The sequence below is a fragment of the Globicephala melas genome, chromosome 18 (genome assembly GCF_963455315.2).
Source record: "Globicephala melas chromosome 18, mGloMel1.2, whole genome shotgun sequence".
NCBI lineage: Eukaryota > Metazoa > Chordata > Mammalia > Artiodactyla > Delphinidae > Globicephala > Globicephala melas.
The window spans coordinates 50,065,917-50,083,535 of record NC_083331.1 but is presented as its reverse complement, the minus strand read 5'-3'; the positions used below and the strand labels follow the sequence as shown (position 1 = coordinate 50,083,535).

General features: G+C 37.7%; 1 long non-coding RNA gene across 1 annotated transcript in view; it reads left to right on the top strand.

The window, feature by feature from the left end:
* The window catches only part of LOC115843048 (uncharacterized), a 268,588-nt gene extending 251,219 nt beyond the window's left edge, over positions 1–17,369 (top strand). The window contains exon 6 of the long non-coding RNA XR_009559784.1: positions 17,262–17,369. This is a non-coding gene — a long non-coding RNA (uncharacterized lncRNA). The remainder of the gene's footprint in view (positions 1–17,261) is intronic.
* Positions 17,370–17,619: the final 250 nt, after the last annotated feature.

Here is a 17,619-nt window from a genome sequence, read left to right as displayed (position 1 = left end):
TTTTCCAGAAAGTAAATTATGTGTAATGATGTCATTATTCTGATATCTGAGAGAAACGTGCTTCCATATTCTTGTGTTTTAAATATTCCTAGTTTTGTAAATCAACTATTCTTTAACAAAAAATAATGAAAAACAATTCCTAACTCAAAAAATTCCTAATAGATATGACTATTAATTTATTATTAAATAAATAGTTTAATTTCTAATATGGTAAATAGTAATAGGTATGACAAACATAAACAAAGGCACTTTGGGTTCCTCAATACATTTTAAGTGTTTAAAGGGGTCCTGAGAAAAGTTTTGAGCATTACAGTTCTATCTAGATATTGTCCATTTTTTTTAATGCAGAGTTTTAATAGTGATTGTAAAAAATATTTCTTTATTAATGTTAACCTCTCCCTCTCTCTCTCATATATCTTTCCTAATAGTCTTATTTGTGTTTTATTCTCTTTTAAAAATTGGATATGCCAAAAGTCTGTCCATTTGATTGATTTCGCTTGATTTTGCCCAACAGTAACAGTAACTAACTCTATTCTGAATTATTTTATGTTTTGCTTGTTGTTGTATCTTTCATAAAGATCTGAGGTTTAACACAAAGCTCGATTAATTTTTATTCCTTATTGTTCAACATGAAAACACTTAAAGCTATGTTTATGAACAAAAGATTTTGCCCTAAAAATTTAAAACAAGCCAAGCTAATGCTTATGTACTACAGCAATAAACATATCTTCCTAGATACACAAAAACTCTGAAATAACATGCACATGCTTTTTCTTGATAAATTACTTAAGACATATTACAGTCAACCAAAAAATTGATCACAAAAATTCAGTAGTGTCTAACGGGTATTATGAAACGAAGTGATATTATTCATTGAAACTATCTAAACAGAGATTTGATCAATAAATTGCTATACATAAGTATATTTACTGAGCCCTTGACTTCCTGATAGTATTTTTCTATTTCCTTCATACATTAAAAATAACTTAGCAGGTAAATAAATTTAAGGCACAACTTTTCCCCTTCAAATTTCTTTAGACCATGTATATTAGTATCCTATTGCTCCTTTAACAAATTGCCACAGACAGTGGCTTAAAACAACACTAATATGTTATCTTACAGTTTTGGGAGTTGGAAGTCTGAAATCAATTTCATGGACTAACATAAAGGCGTTAGCAGGACTGGTTCCTTTTGGAAGCTCTAGGGGAGAGTCTGTTTGCTTGCCTTTTCCAGCTTATAGAGGGCACTCACATTTTGACTCAGTGTTGCTTCCTCCATCTTCCAAGCCAGCACCATAACATCTGCTCTCCTCTCTGACCTCTGCTTTTCCATTATTTCATCTCTTTCTGATTTGATCTTCCTGCCTTTCTCTTATAAAGACCCTTATGATTACACTGGGCCTACTTGTATAATCTAGGATCACCTCCTCTCAAAATCGTTAACTGATCATCTGCAAAGTCCCTTTTACCTAGTAAGACAACATATTCACATGTTGTGGGAATTTGGATGGGGACCTCTTGGGGGGAGGCTATTATTCAGCCTACCATATCATGTTCCATTTATCCTGGTACTTAGCATTCCAGAGGAAGAGTGAGGTCATCACTATTTTCATTTTATTAAATCTGTAGTTATTTTCAAAACAATTTAAAACCTCCTTCTATCTTTTTTTTTTTTAATTCTTAAAAGAATGTGGTAGTGGTGGTCTTCACTGGTGAATTGAATTATTGGCCCCAGTTCTTCTCCCTTTCTGTGCCCAAACTCTTTGCCTTGAACTTTGCAGTCCCTGCCGCCAGTGCGGGCTGCATTCCCTAGCCCTTGTCTTTGGTCCTGACTAGCTGGCTTGCCCTCCAGCCTCATTTCATCACTCCTCACTTGCTCTGGTCCAGCCACATGCACCAGGCCTTCAGATAACATTCCCTTTGCCTCAAAGGTTAATCCTCTCTCTCTCTTGAATTTGGGTTCATTTCCCTCATCCTCCAGGCCACTGTGTTAGGGAAGCCTTCCCTGATTCCTGGACAAAGCTTTACTGCTCAGCACCCATTCACTGCTCTTCAGTCTCATTAAGCCAACTGCTGAGACAAAACTATGTTCAGCTGTTCTTGGAAACATGATCCATTCAACAGATATTTATCATGCACCTGATATAATGTCCTTGAGAGGACTCTCAATCCAAGAAAAATGTCCCATCTCCAAAGACAACCCCTGTTGACTGCGGACCTGCTCAGATCTGGTTTTCAGCTGCCCATACGTGTATTCACACGTATGCACTTTGATCTACTTTAGAGTTTGCAGACTTTGAGGACTGCTGAGGATACTCCTGGGTAGACAGTCTTGACAGGAGACAGGGCTTGTTAACAACACAGACAACTTGGGTGATCTTGAGCCATCTGACAGTTGAATAAAATCAAGGTACTCTCTCCTCCATTTGTACAGAATTTTGCCTTCAGAAAACACTTTTGGTGCTGAAAGCCCCTCCAGGAACACTCTGGAGTATACCAGGGCTGACTGATGAGCCTAAGAGCCAGCGCTCATCGGCAAAAGCTGAATATGTTATTCTGCACCTCATTTCCCAGCCTGCCAGGCAGAATGTGATGGCTGGGATGACAGCTGACATCCTGGGATGGCCATGAGATTTCATTTACTTGTTAAATGAGGTCACAGAACTGCTTTGTTTGGCTGTGATCAGTGTTTCCAACTCTCCTGTGGAGAAGGAAGGACCCTTCACACAGTTGGAGAAGTCTGCTTTCAGACCTCCAAGTTCTAATCATGCACTGTCCGTGACCTTTAGCTCAGCTGACACTAAGGACACTGTGCACCCATCTATAGACAACCCCTCTCCTCCAAGCCTGGTAGAGAGGAGAGTGGAGATGGCTTCTTAGTTGAATCTCTGGAGAAACATGCCTCCTAGCAATGTCAACATCCTCCTAATTTCCTTCCTTTGTGTTTCTCTACATTGAGGCATATCTATTCTTACTTATGAAGATCTGTCATGGGATTCAACATGCTTATAGGGCTCGTTGATCACTGATCTTTCTGGAATTCTCTCTTTTTTTGTGACAGTGTACCAGCAACTTCTTACCTGGTTCTGCATGCCAGAAGCAGCTTGTGATTTTTGGTGTGTTAAGCTGACATCTTCCTTGGCCTCAAGTTATGCTATAGCAATAGTATTCTTTCTCAAAAGTAGCACAGCACAAGACTGAAGCTCCATGAGGAGAGGAACTGTCTATTTTTCTTTGTTGTATTCTTAGCAACCCATATACACCTTCAACCATGGTAAGTCTTTAGTAATGAATGAATGAATGGTTTCCTTGGCAACCTCCCAAAGACTTTTCAGTTCCTACTGCTGCTTCCTGTCTACCTCTCTCAATGTTTTATCTCAAGTGAAGTAGAAGTGGAAAGAAGAGGTTGTGTGCAAGTGCTAAGCAAGCCCTTCATTGTGTTTTCTGGTATCTCTCTCTCTGAAACTACTCTCTATCCTGAAAGTTCTCTGGCACTACTTATTTTGACATTGTGATTTCTTCCATTGACACATCTTCTCTGTTCTTTAGGTCTGTATTTTACAAAACACTTAGTTTTTGGTTATCAGAATTCCAATTTGAACTAAATTAAACAAAAATGTGGGAATTTGTTATCTCATGTAACCAGTGGATATAGCTGGACTCAGGATCAACTGGAACCAGTATTCAAATGTTGCCAAGATTTTTTATGTGACTTCTTTCTTAGGGAAGCTGCATCTACTTTACTTCTACTAGAGATCAACTTTCTCCCCATTGTGTGGGAGATGGCTGCCAGTAGCTTTCAAGTCTTTCATCTCAGAATCTCCATCCCAAATCTCAGTATGAAAAATCCTATGGAGAGACTTAGGTTCACATGGTTTGGATCATGTAACCCCTGCCTGGACCTACCTGTGGCTGGAAGAGTGGAGTATTGGGATCAGAAATCCCTTTGGGTGAGGGATGGAAAAGATATCCCACAGAAGTCAGTATAGTTTCCAGAAAACAGTAAGCTATTACTCAGTGTCTGATAGTAGACTAAGAGAAGAATACCTCAATAGTTGAGTTTACGTTAAGCCACATCATTCTTTACATCATTGAACATAGCTGTAATAGTGATTCCTGTCTGCTAATTCTAACATCTGGGCCATCTTGGAGTCAGTCTCTGTTGATTATCTTTTCTGTTGAAAATGGATTACATTTTGCTATTTTTAATATGTCTAGTAATTTTGGATTGTATCCTGAATATTATGTTAGAGTCTCTGGATTCTGTTGTATTCTACTGAAGAGTGTTGATTGTATTGTTTTAGCAGGCAATTAAATGAATGGGCTGAAACTGCCAACTTTGTATCTTAGGCAGCAACTCCAATATCAGTTTAGTTCTTCTATCTTCTGTTTGACTGTTTTATGCATGCCTGGCTCAGGGATTAAACAGAGATTTGGGTGGAATTTATAAATAAAATTTGGGATTCTCCTTTTCTAGCTCTCACCTTTCCAGGATTCCCCCACTCACTTTCCAGGGCCTGTGATTATTCCAAACTCTATCCTCAAGTTCTTTAGGCCAGAAAGATTGTGGCTTTTTTAAATCAGAGTTTTAGATGTCCTTCAATTAAATTAGTACCTATGTTAGTCTACTTTTAAATCACACTTTCAATCAGATTAACTGATCCTGAAACACTTTGAGCGTGTTTCCTTTGCAGTTGTAAAACGAGGCGCCTTTTTGCAGAGATCAGTAGGAAGTAGAGAGACAGGAGCTTGAAACTGTAGCCAACAGCTGTGTGACCTTAAGCAAATCACCTCTTTTGTCTGAGGTGTGATTTCCTCATTTGGAACATAAAGTATCAGCCTCAAATTTCTTTAACACTAATGTCTCCACAAGTTCTAAATTTCTGGGTTTTCATGGTGGGATGAGAGGTGGGAGGGAAGATTCCTGCTCTCCATTCTCTCTTTTAAACAACTGTATTGAGGTACAATTGGCACACAGTAAACTGCACAAATTTAAATTGAATAACTTCATGTGCTTTGATTTGTGTATACCCCTGGGAAACCATCACCACAGTCAAGATAGTGAACGTATCTGTCACTTCCCAAATTAGCTTGCGTCCCTTTGTGATACCGCCTCTTCCTTCCTTCAGCTCCTGTCTCCAGGCAGAAAACTACTAATCTTCTTTTAGTCTCTTTAAATTACTATGTGGCAGTATCTCCTCATGGTTTTGATTTGCAGAACCCTAATGACTAATGATATCGCGTATCTTTTCATGGGATTATTTGCCATTTATATATCTTCTCTGGTGCAGCATCTTTCAATGTCTTGCCTGCTTTTTCTTGGATTGTTTGCTTTTTTATTATTGGGTTTTCAGAGTTTTTAATATATTCTGGTTACAAGTTCTTCACCAGATATATTAGCAGTGTCTTTTAAAGAGCAGACGTTATGTGGAGCCTGAATTTCTGACCCACATCAATATAAGATACCATAAAATAGGGGTGGTTTTAAGTCACTAGGTTTTAGAGTAGTTTATTACATAGCAGTATATTATCAGAACATTCACCATGGGATCTTTAATCTTTAATCACCAAGGAGTAAAGAAGGAGAGGAGCAGAAATGAGTTAGGCAGCAGATACAATGATTAAATCTGCTTTTGCCCCACCCAATGGCTCTGTTTTCACTCCTTTGGGAAGCTGGAACTCTCCTTGAATTTTATAATTTCAGTTTCTGATAAAAGAGAAGGAAACAGCTTCTTCTCTGCAGAAATGAGGCTATCTTCTCTTCTATGTCAACTATTTTGGAAGATAGAACTTTGGTAACAAAGAGGGCAGATCCTTGAGACACCCCTGAGGTTGGTGGGTCCATGGCAAGGACCAGTGGAAAGGTCCCCATGGTCTTCAGTAAACATTGAAGTAGGCCAGGTTTTCCTCCAGTGTTCCTGGAGATTCATCCTCTAACAGTCTCCTCTTCCTTTTCTGCTTGGGGCCTTGTGCTGTCTCCATCCTTTTATCTGTTAAAACTTATTCTTAAGAAAGAATCTGTTTTCAGTCATTTGTCTGTTATGGGGTCTTAATTTTTGCTTTTATTCCACATCTTATCCTATGAAAATTCTTTCGTATAAAGATTTCCCCTCTCTGAAGAATTTCATGGAACATCATTCATTCATTCATTCATTCATCCATTTATGTTTTTATTCACTTACTCTGTAAGTATTATTAAACACTTCTGTACATCTAATGCTGAGAATATGATGGGGCACAAGTTTTAGTGTCTGCTCTCAGGGAGTTGTAGAGAGTGATGTCACTGCCTCTCTGGCCAGAAGTGTGTATTGGGATGAACCCAGGAGTTCTTCCTGAGATATCCTTTTATCTATCTGGACAATGCCTGGGTCTGACTGTGAAATATCTCCAGTGAACATTTACCACTTCCTGTAAGAGCATGTCAGTCTGAGGCTGCAGAGGTTCTTCCAGTCCAGAGGCAGATATCTCAGGTAACGTCTGCAGGAAATTACACATTGCTCTTCCACAGAAGGAAGTGGGGGAGGGGGTGTTAACTTTGTATATAAGCAGCATTCTCGGACTACAGTTGGTGGACAGTTAACTTTTCTCAGTTGGCATACTTTTGGTACCTCAAGATGATAGGTTTGGAAGTCCTGAAAGAGCTTCCTCCTTTTCTGAATGTGAAATTTCAAGGGGAATACTCTGATGGATTTCCTGTATTAAATGGTACCTGAAAATTTGCAGACACAACGTAATCAGAGTATTGCTTGATGCTTATAGGGTATGGGTTGTCAAGAACGAGGGCAATTGAATGTGGGAAAATGATCAATTAAAAATATGAGTGAAAAAACATAGGACACAAAGTTGTTAAATTTCCCTTTGCTTCTAAATGCAGAATGAAACATCACAAAAGAAAATGGAGATATCTAAGTAGAACAAAGGTCCAAGTGGTTTCTGCTATGAGGTCTCAAAGCTACACATAATGGCAAGGACACTTCTCAAAACCCATACAGACTGTCAGCAGTGGAAGGTCAGATTCTTCCTCTCAAGCTGAAGTCGGCTTGTGTTAATGCTTAAAGTTTTTATTTGCAGTTGTTTTTAAAAATAATTTTGGGGGCTTCCCTAGTGGCGCAGTGGTTGAGAGTCTGCCTGCCGATGCAGGGAACATGGGTTCGTGCCCCGGTCCGGGGAGATCCCACATGCCGCGGAGCTGCTGGGCCCGTGAGCCATGGCTGCTGAGCCTGCGCGTCCGGAGCCTGTGTTCCGCAACGGGAGAGGCCGCAGTGGTGAGAGGCCCGCGTACCACAAAAAAACAAAACAAAACAAAAAAAAACACTAAAATTACTTGGGGTATTTTTTGTTATAATAGTAATAGATATTCATTGTTATAAATGTTGAAAATACACGTAGGCAAAGTTTGCATCTCAACTATTAATATTTTGTCATATAGATTTTTAGTCTTTTTTCTTTGCTCTTATGCATTTGCCTTAATTATATAAGGAATACAAATTAAAGTTATAAAATATAACAGGAAGTTATAGTCCAATAGGAGAAAGTGCTCCTTCACCCAGATAATCACTGCCAAGAGTTTGTTGTCAAGTTCCACTCTTTTTAAATTTAATTTTATTTTATTCTAAATTTTATTGGAGTATAGTTGCTTTACAATATTGTGTTAGGTTATACTGTACAGCAAAGTGAATCAGCTATATGTATACATATATCCCCTCTTTTTTGGATTTTCTTCTCATTTAGGTCACCACAGAGCATTGAGTAGAGTTCCCTGTGCTATACAGTAGGTTCTCATTGTTATCTATTTTATACATAGTATCAATAGTGTATATATGTCAATCCCAATCTCCCAATTCATCCCATCAGCCACCCTTCCCTCTCAGTAACCATATGTTTGTTCTCTAAGTCTGTGTCTCTGTTTCTGCTTTGTAAATAAGATTGTCTGTACCAATTTTTTCGGATTCCACATATATGCGTCCACTCTTTTTTCTATGCATATATATTTACCAAAAGTGGGATTTTAGTGTATGTTCTGCTTTATGACTCACTTTTTGTCTGATCATATATTAATCTTGTAAAATATTCTTTTCTATCATTTTTTATGGAAAGGACTTAGTGATTTAATTATTCAAACCCTTATTAATATGTAGGTTGTTCTAATGTTATGGTCCTCATGATTAGGTAAGTATTTGTATGTATCCTTATGATAAATTTCCAGAGGAGGAATGTTGGATCAAATATGTTCTGAACTTTTAAGTTTTCTCTTGATATAAAAACAAAAATTGTCCTCCCAGGCAAATTTACAAATTTAGAGTTCTAACAGCAGAATATGAGAAAGCATCTTTCCCTCATTGTTGCCTATGTTGAGTATTATTTTTTAATCTTCTCTAAATCTGATCCTAAGAATATCTGATAGTTGTAATTTATATATCTTTAATTGCTGGGAGGATGTGGGTATGCAACTTTCCAGTATAGAGGAAACAGTAAAGTGAATGTATTTTAATGTAGTCCTCGGGACTTATCTGTGTAACTTGGATCAAAGTGACTCAAAGTGGGAAAGTTGCTGTTGAGCACTTTGTAAGATGAGGTGGGATGTGGGGCAATACCTAATTCAGAGAACCCCTGTCGACAGCCTGAGTCCATGTTTATTTCGCATAAGAAGTGGCAGCAGGATGAGATGTGCTGGGAGCAAAGACGGAAGCAATGAGGGCCCTTGTGGGGCTGTGTTTCTTTTTCCTTTGGGAGAGTTTCTTGGCTTTAGGGTCTCTGGTGTGTCTACCTTTGACTTTCCATCTGACTTGAAAGTAGGGCCACCTCTTTGAATGCTTTTCTTTTTTCTGTAGGAGTTGTTGGAACCAACGCATTTTGGAGGGCCGGTCTACACACCTGGGCTTCATTCTGAATAACTATCCTCTCTCCTCTGCCTACTTCAGCTCTGGTCAGCACATTAGACACGGCTGTGGAGCTTCCAAGGCAATTCATACCTCTCTTCCCTTTCTATCCCCTCAGACCAATTAAACTAGAATCTCTGGGCTATGAGACCTGGACACAGAAGTGCTTTATTAAACGCTCCAGATAAGACACTAATGTGCATCCAGGCTAAAAAAAACCACGGGACTAATTTATTTCCACCTTTCAGTTATCACAGGAACCAATTCTCTTCACACCGTCCCCCTCCATATATACGCATGTCTTTTTTCTAGCCAGCTCCAGCTTGGATTTTATTGAGAAGAATCAGAACAACAATATGGTAAACAACATACAGTCTTACTACATAGGTGCACGTAAGCCTAATTGTGATAAGTATCACAAGGGTGCCCTTTTGTTAGGTCACCAATTTCTCCTGCAAGGGACAGTTCAGTGTGTTATATGCATAGAATCAATTTCATATTGATTTAGTGGTTCAAATATATATTAGTACCAGCAAATAAATCATTCCCTTAGCTTCAAGGATGTGGGTCTAGAGGTTCAGCCAGGGGACTAGAAATAGTTATTGGTGTTCTGAAGCAGCCGATGAGCGTAGAGAAACTGTCCTATCTGAAGCCCTACCCTGACCTCTGGCAACCAGGCCACAATCCCAATTCTGTCTTCTTTATTGTCTTGCTGACACCTCGGGTATAGAAATCACCAAATCACAATGGCTAGCTGGACCCATGGCTCCCACTATGGCTTCTCTTAAATCTTTCTCTCTTCAGGTTGGCTTTGACGCAGGACTTTGTAGTTTCCACGTAGTCTCTCAGTACTGGTCCAAAATGTTTATCTTTCCCCTAAGGTTCGGAAAAACCATAGGAAAGAGTAGCTCCAGGGCAAACAAAGAAGAGTGCTCCCCTAGCAGCAATTGTCTCCTTTTTCTAGGGTCTTTTCCAGTTCTCTGTTTGGAAAGCTTCCGCATTCTCTGGAACAGCGGGCAAGAGACAAAAGTGTATATTTGACATGCAAAGACTATGCTTAGTATTCAAATAGTGCTATCCCAGCAGGAAAGTTCTCAGCACTTTTAAATCCGTTAACTCTTTTCTATTTGAATACTTAGGGTTTTGGTCCCACTTGCTGCTGGGAAAATGAAAACACAGTGTAAAGAAGGTGAAATAGTGGTCAAAGACCTACGGGCGTGCAGGAGACTTTAGCAAGTTACCTCTCTCTGAGCTTTAATGTTCTCATCTGTAAAGTTCATAGTAATACCTGCCCTGCTGGACCCACAGGGGTGTTGAAACAGGATCATATGTGGGAATATGTGATTTGAAAACTGTGAGGTGATAAACACCTCTTTATTGAAGTTTAATCTATAAATAATAAAATGCACAAAGTTCCATATGTTTTTGCCAAATAGATATACTTGTGTAAAAATGCCCAAAGCAAGATACAATAGCTCACCATCACTGTAAAGGATCTCTTTTGTTCTTTTATGATTAATCCAAGCCACATCTCCCACCAACCCACAGAAAACCACCATTCGGATTTCTATAGAAATAGATTCATTTTCCCTGTCCCTTAATTTCAGATAAATGGGATCATACAATAAGTGTTTTCTTGTACTTGACCTTGTTCTCTAAAATAATGTCAGTGAGATAATGTATGTTCTGTGTGTCATCCCTTTTTACGGCTGAGGGGTATTTCATTGCATGAATAAACCACATTTTGTTTATCCATACCCCCGTTTATGGACATTTGGATTATTTCCAGTTTTAGCTATTATGAATAAAATGACTATGAACATTCTTGTACATGTTATTTGGTGGATATACACTTTCATTTCCCTTGGATATGTACTCAAAGTGGAATTGCTGGTCTGTGGTTGTAGGTACAACTTTACCTTTGTAAGAAATTGTTAAACTGCTTTCCAAAATAGTTTTATAAGGGTCCCAGATGCACCACATCCATGCAGATCTTTTCAGTCTCTTTAATTTCAGCCATTCTCGTGGGTTTCAGTATGGCTTTAATTTGCATTTCCCTAATGACTAATGGAGCGAATCATCTTTTCATGTGCTTATAGGTTATTTGTGTATATTCTTTGCTGAAGTGTCTTTTATCTATTTAAAAGTTAGGTTATTACTGGAGAGTCAAACCCATTTTTTGTTTCCCATTCTTATAGTTAAAAATCCTCTGATTATATCAGTTTGTTTCTTTAGCAAACACAATTGAGAACAAATTTAAGAACAGAATTCTAAATCTAATAGCCAGTGGTTTTTCACAAGTCACCTGGATATCCTGTTAAAATGTTTGTTATGATTCAATATGCCTTGGGTATGGCCCAAGATCCTGAATTTCTGTCAAGGTACTGCAAATGTCAAAACCTCTGGTCCAGTTACCACCTTTGAGTAGCAAAGCAATCAGTGCTTCTCTGATGATGGAGCCCAGCAGTATTGGAAGATCATTTTATATAGCTACATCTATATTTATTGTAAATCACTGTTCTTGTGGAATCATAGCCTGAGAAAGCCAAGGGTGAAAGGAGTCTTCAGAAATAAGATTAAAAGTTATAGATTCTGGTATATTGATTTGACTAGTGGGCCCAATTGTCCAACCTCGTGTTTTCAAACCATTTGCTGTATAGCGTGGTTAACGTCCCTTCACTTACACTCTGTGTCAGGCATGTGATTTGCTTTGTCTAGCGAGATGTTAGCAGCTTTGGCAAAGCAGGGCCTTGACCAGTCCTTGTGCATTTGGGTTTGCCCTTGCCTGTTTCTCTATGTTTACCCATTTGGCTTCCTGAAGAATGAGAAAAACACATGGTCATTTATTGGCCAGTGTTTCCTTAGTGCCTATCATTTATTGAGCATGTGCTATGGTTCAGGCAACATGTGAATCATTTATATTTTCCCAGTACACTTCCCACAGTAATTCCATACCATAGGTACTACTACTGAGGACATTGAAACCTAAAGAGGTTCAATGAAGCAATTAGCTCCAGAACTAGGATTTAAATCCTTTTTTTCTTCTAACTCTAGATGAAGTTTTAGCAACCAAGGTTGCAGACTAAAGCAATACCTTGGAAAGGGAGACTAGGACTCTAGAATGTTGACGGGCAGCAGTGGCGAATTGGAGGATTTTCTTTGGTACCCTTATGCCTCCCTTTATGAAGTTCTTTCCTCCATCAAAAGATCATCCATTATCTGTAGCCCCAGTAACTCTGTGTAACAAACTACTGGAAAAACTCACTGCCTTAAAACAATTTGTATCTATTTAGTTTAAGAATTTACAGGTTAACAATTTGGGTTGGGGTCAGTGGGGCAGTTCTTCCTGTATCCATTACCAGGCTGCCCCAGCCAGCAGTCAGCAGACCACCAAACATGTGCATGAGAAATTATAATTATTTTTATCTGGATTTTATATAATTATCTTTTTATTTTATATATATATATTACGTACATATATTACCACGGAGTGATGACAGACATCAGTATTCAAGATAATGTGTAAAAAGCCTTATTATATTAGGTTCTATTCCAGGCAGAGCATGCTATTCAGATAGCTGTGTAATTTTACAGAAGTACCAAAATATTTTACTTTTATGGGTAATAACTTTATTCATAATATTGATTTCCTATACTCACTATCTGAGTCTGGGCTGATAAATCTGTCTTGAAAGGATCTTAAATCTTTTCCTAAAAGTAAATTTTACATGTAACATCCTACTCTTGGCAGCTGTATCAGCTCTACCAGGATTGTTTTCTTTAAGCTGAACCACAGTTTATTTCAACTAAAAAAAATGTAACAGCAATTCCTTATTCAAAATACTATTTGAAAGATTGCTTAACTCAGTAAGTAAGATAGACTTCCAGTGATTTGGGTCAGTAGCTGAGTAAAGCAGAATGATTAAAATGACACACACTCTATGTTACTAGAATCGATTTTCTTGTGTGCCCCCTTTATCTCGTGACTTTTATTTTTTTATTTTTCAGGCTATTGGGCAATATACATTTCATGGTTTGGAAAAGACAATTGTCTGTGGTTCTCCCAATACTAAATAGAAGAACCTTTGAAGGAAAACGTGTCACTTTATTAGAAATAGTGAAAGGGAGAAAGCGTTCTTTGTGGTTAAAATTATGAAAGCGAGCTCTGTGTCTTGAATCTGATTCTGTTGATATATATTGGGAGCATCTGGAACAATAAAGATTGTTATGAGCCAAGAGAGCTAGAAAGCAGTTAGTCTGATGTTTCATTTATTATTTTCTCTCTAGAACAACCCATTCAGACACTAGGATCCTGGAGAAATCAGAAACAGGAGTGGTTTATGTATGAATTGCCACAGATGACATGCACCTAGACATTTCAAGCTCAAAGTTGAAAACAGGTCACTTAAAACAGGTCTGCTGTTTGGCTGAGGCATTGCCACTTGAGGCATTATCTCAAGTATGGAAAATGAGAGTCTTCTCTTGGGTTTTAGGTTTGGATAGACAGAGGGAAAAAGATAATGAGTTTGGACTATGTATATATAACTCACAGCAGTACATAAAGAACAGTGTTCTGAGGGCAAACAACAATAATAAATAATGGATTGTAAAATGCAAATCTGGAGAGAGGAGTTTTCTGCTGGGCTTTAATCTTGAAGGGTTCTTAAAGCCTTTAAAAAGTATGTAACTTTCTGAGTTTCGAGCAAGAATGACAAATAGCCTAATTGTCAATATACTGGGTACAGAATCCACATAGGAGATAAACAGATACGATTCAATAGGAAACACGTTGGAAACAAAAGAAAATAAAACCTCAGGTAGAAACAGAAGCTGCAGAGTACAAGGCTCTTTTCTTGGCCTGAGCTAAAGTTAAATCAAACAGTCATTAATAATTAATTTTTGTAAAATAGCTGCAGGCCTTTCATTTGGCTGATTCTAAACACAAGGTGCTTTACTGGAGAGATGGCTGTAGCACTGACAATAGTTACAGCTCATGAAATGAAAGTGAAAAAAGGCGTTCTCTGGCAAAGTTTTTCTTAACGTTTTCTTTTGATTTTTTAAAATATTTATTTCTCAAATAGTATGAGAGCATCCAAATATTAGAGGACTATTTCTTCTTCTTCTTGTTTCCTATTTATGAAATCTGAGCTTCTAAAAGTCTAGCTGGGTTAATTCATAGTATTAGCAGTAGTAACAGTAGTATACATTTTATTAGCTATGGCTTGATGACTCATCTTTTGGCAAACGTTAGAATTCAGATCTCTCAAGAATCAGACATATGTAGCCTCGATTATAGAAGGCATGCAGAAGTAAACAATGTAGTTTCAGACTGCTGCAATTAGGAGTGTTTTGGCATCCATTTTCTACCCAAAGGGAGACCCCTTACAGACAAGACAAATATAGAAAATTTTTTCCTAACTCAAAAGGCAAGAATTATAAAAACAAAAACTTTGCCTGTCATGGTATAACTACCTACATGACTCCAAACAAAGTATTCAGAAATAACGTTTCAGTGCAAGGCAAATGGGAAGAGGAGTCATCCTCTAAATCAAAGTACATGGCAGTGGCATTTTTCTGAATCTGTTGGAGGAAGCAACTCCTTAGCAAGAGAGTTAATGAGGTCTTTCCTCTTTGAAGTCTGAACTTTGAGCAATTCCAGAGAGACTTAGAATTTGCTCTATTTAGTTATAAGGGAAAAGAAATATGGGTGCAGTTGACTCAGTGCAAAGCAGAATGGGACAAAAGCAAGGAGGACACGGAGAGATCATTAAGTCAGAAAGATGGAAGCAAGAGGGAGCGTAGAACATTAAAAATATTCCCCCAGCCCCATGAACTCTTCAGTGAGTAGGGGAAGGGGAGGGAGTTAATGATGGAACACCATTTTGCATCACTTATAGCTTGTTGTGTTCACCCATACTTCTGTCAATTGTATACTAAGATGTCTACAGCTCTAAATTTCAGAACATAAGTTCAGTCATTCTCAGTTGAGTTCTTGGTGTCTTTTTATGGTCATGCATTAACTTCATGTATTCTTGTGGATCTATATCTGAGCCAGTTGGATCCCAACTGGCAAGATTCTGGTAGATTAGACTCAATAAGCAGTATCCCTTCTACCATGTTACATATTAAGACTCTCTTCCTTTCTGAAAGCGATATACATTATACACACACTTGATGAGACATAATATTTTGACTTCATAAATGGAAACTAATATTGTGTTTCTGGTTGTAAGATATCTAGTTTTGTAATACCACAAAAAGAATTAAAGTAACTTGACTGTTTAGGGTGCTTTATAAGCTACAAGCACTTTTATATCTATTCTCTTATTTATTCTATCCTTGTTGGGTAGATATAGATTTTTAAAGATGAGAAATCAGGTTGGAGTAACTTAAATAATTAACTTGGGTCATGTTTTTAGTCGAAAGACCTATAGTTAAGGTTTTCTTTCTTTTTTATAAATCTTGTAATTCTGTCGCCTTGCAGTTCTTTCCAGCATAAACTACTTCCAGATTATAACTAAAGTCTTTCTTAGGAAGGCTCTTTTTGTAGACCATTTATTTGAACTTCTCTTTCTTATGGCAAAATTTGTTTTGACCACAATCTTATTTTACACATGACTTAGTCATTTTTTTGCTTAATAAAAGTTCTTTTACAAGAATATTATATACTTTCTGTTGTTTAATTAAAAAACAATAAGTATGTATTCTTTAAGGAGAATGAAAATGTATATTCTATAATAAGAAATACTAGTTCAAAATTCTCAGTTGTTGGCTTCCAATCTGACAGTCGTAAAACAGGCAGATTCACTTTATGAAAAAAGGTTTGCAAAGCCTGTAATAAAGTAAATGATGCTGTACGAACAGAAGGCTCTGTAAATGTGAGATGCATAAGCTTGAATAAACTGTGCTTTTCTTCTGATAAAAATGAAAGAATTGACACATTTGAACTCTGTCATTCCTAACAAAGATTCATTAAATATAACCTGTTAACTTTTCCAAGGTGATCTTGCATATGAATAAAAGGCTATGCTGTATCAAAGATAAAAAGCAGATACTTCAGGTTTTTTTGAAGATTGTTTTTGTATAGTGAATGTTATGGAGAAGCAAAAGTTAGGGTAAATACTGTTTTTTTCAAAGCTACAGTAAATAATTCCAAATTCCCCAGAGGTCTGTGTTAAAATGGCTGTTGTATCTAAAAAGGATCATTGACCAGATTGTGAAATTATAGAATCTTTACAACTATGCAGAAAAGGAAATACTGTATTGTCCAATCTGTAATTTTATTGATCATTTTCCTTTTACTCTTCATTTTCGGAGACCCTAAATCCTAAAATTCAGCACCAGTTCCATTCTTCTAGTCCCAGACTTTTAGTTTGCTGGTTATATAACAATATCATATACTTTCTATTGGTTAGAAAACAATTAAAAAGTATGGTACAAACGAACTTATTTATAAAACAGAAACTGACTCACAGATATAAAAAACAAACTTATGGTTACCAAAGAGGAAAGGGGGGATTAACGGGTACACAGTACTACATCTAAACTAGATATAAACAATAAGAACCTACTATATAGCATAGGGAACTATACTCAATATCTTGTAAAAAAAAAAGTATAATATTTTTAAGAAAATACAAATTGATATACTATAATAATATAATATAATATAACCTGTTTGTGTGCCTGAAGGTTGCTATCCTGAGCCTATAAAGCACAAATTTCTCATCGCTGACAGCATAATGTGTCATTCTCTTCATGGCTCTACACCTCAAGTTGGCATAGCCATTTGTTTTATGGCTAGAAGACAAGGAGACATTCTAGGTCATTTGTGTGGAGACAATGGTGTTTTCAGCTAGATTTCCCTTGTCAAAATTGCAGCACAATCACAGAGTATGTCGGATTTCCCATCAGAACTGGACAGGAAAGCCACATGACTCTGGAAAGATCAGATAGCAGCTTGACACATCTGTACTCATGAAGTGTCATGTTGGGAAGCTACTAAAAAAATGATGGTTTCCCCAAAGAAACAGGTAAAGCAAACGGCAGAAGGGACAGATGAGATGGAAAATATGTCCAATCAAAGAGTATTCCCCTCCGAGTGGGGAGGTTCTAAAAGCAACAAGACACCAACCCCAGCTCTAACTATCGTAACTTAGGGGCGGTCTGAGAAATGTAAGAGCCAGTATAAAACAGAGGGAAAGTAGATAATGCTAGATTTTCTCCTTTTCAGTATAAAATAAGGACTTATTTTATAAGTCCTTATTTATAAGGACTTAGATACCTATCTAGAACCAAAGCCTAAACTTGGTAATTTGAATATGTCGAAACAATGACATGACTATGTTTTCCTTTGTACCCATACGCTTCTTGATTTTTCCAGGAGCAGAGGCCTCTTAATGACCCATCCAGAGGTCAGTGGTTCAAGGACTATCTGTCTGTCATGGACCAACACCTGGCAGAGAAAGCCCAGTAATGGAGAAGGTGGAGCAGACTCCCAGACAGGAGTAACGGTGGGTACAGTGGTGGCAGCTGTGATGTATGTGTTTATGGCTGCTTGTGTTGGGCCTTTGCCTTTCAGCTCAGTAAGGGACTCAGTTTTGAACACCATTGTCCCTGTCTCCAAAGAGACACTTGGGTTGGAATTGCCAAGTCCAGGAAACTGCTGTCCTTTGGGACAGTGGAATACTGAATCCTGGGGCTGCCTTTCACTAGACTCTGAGTGTTCTGTATTTCTTCAG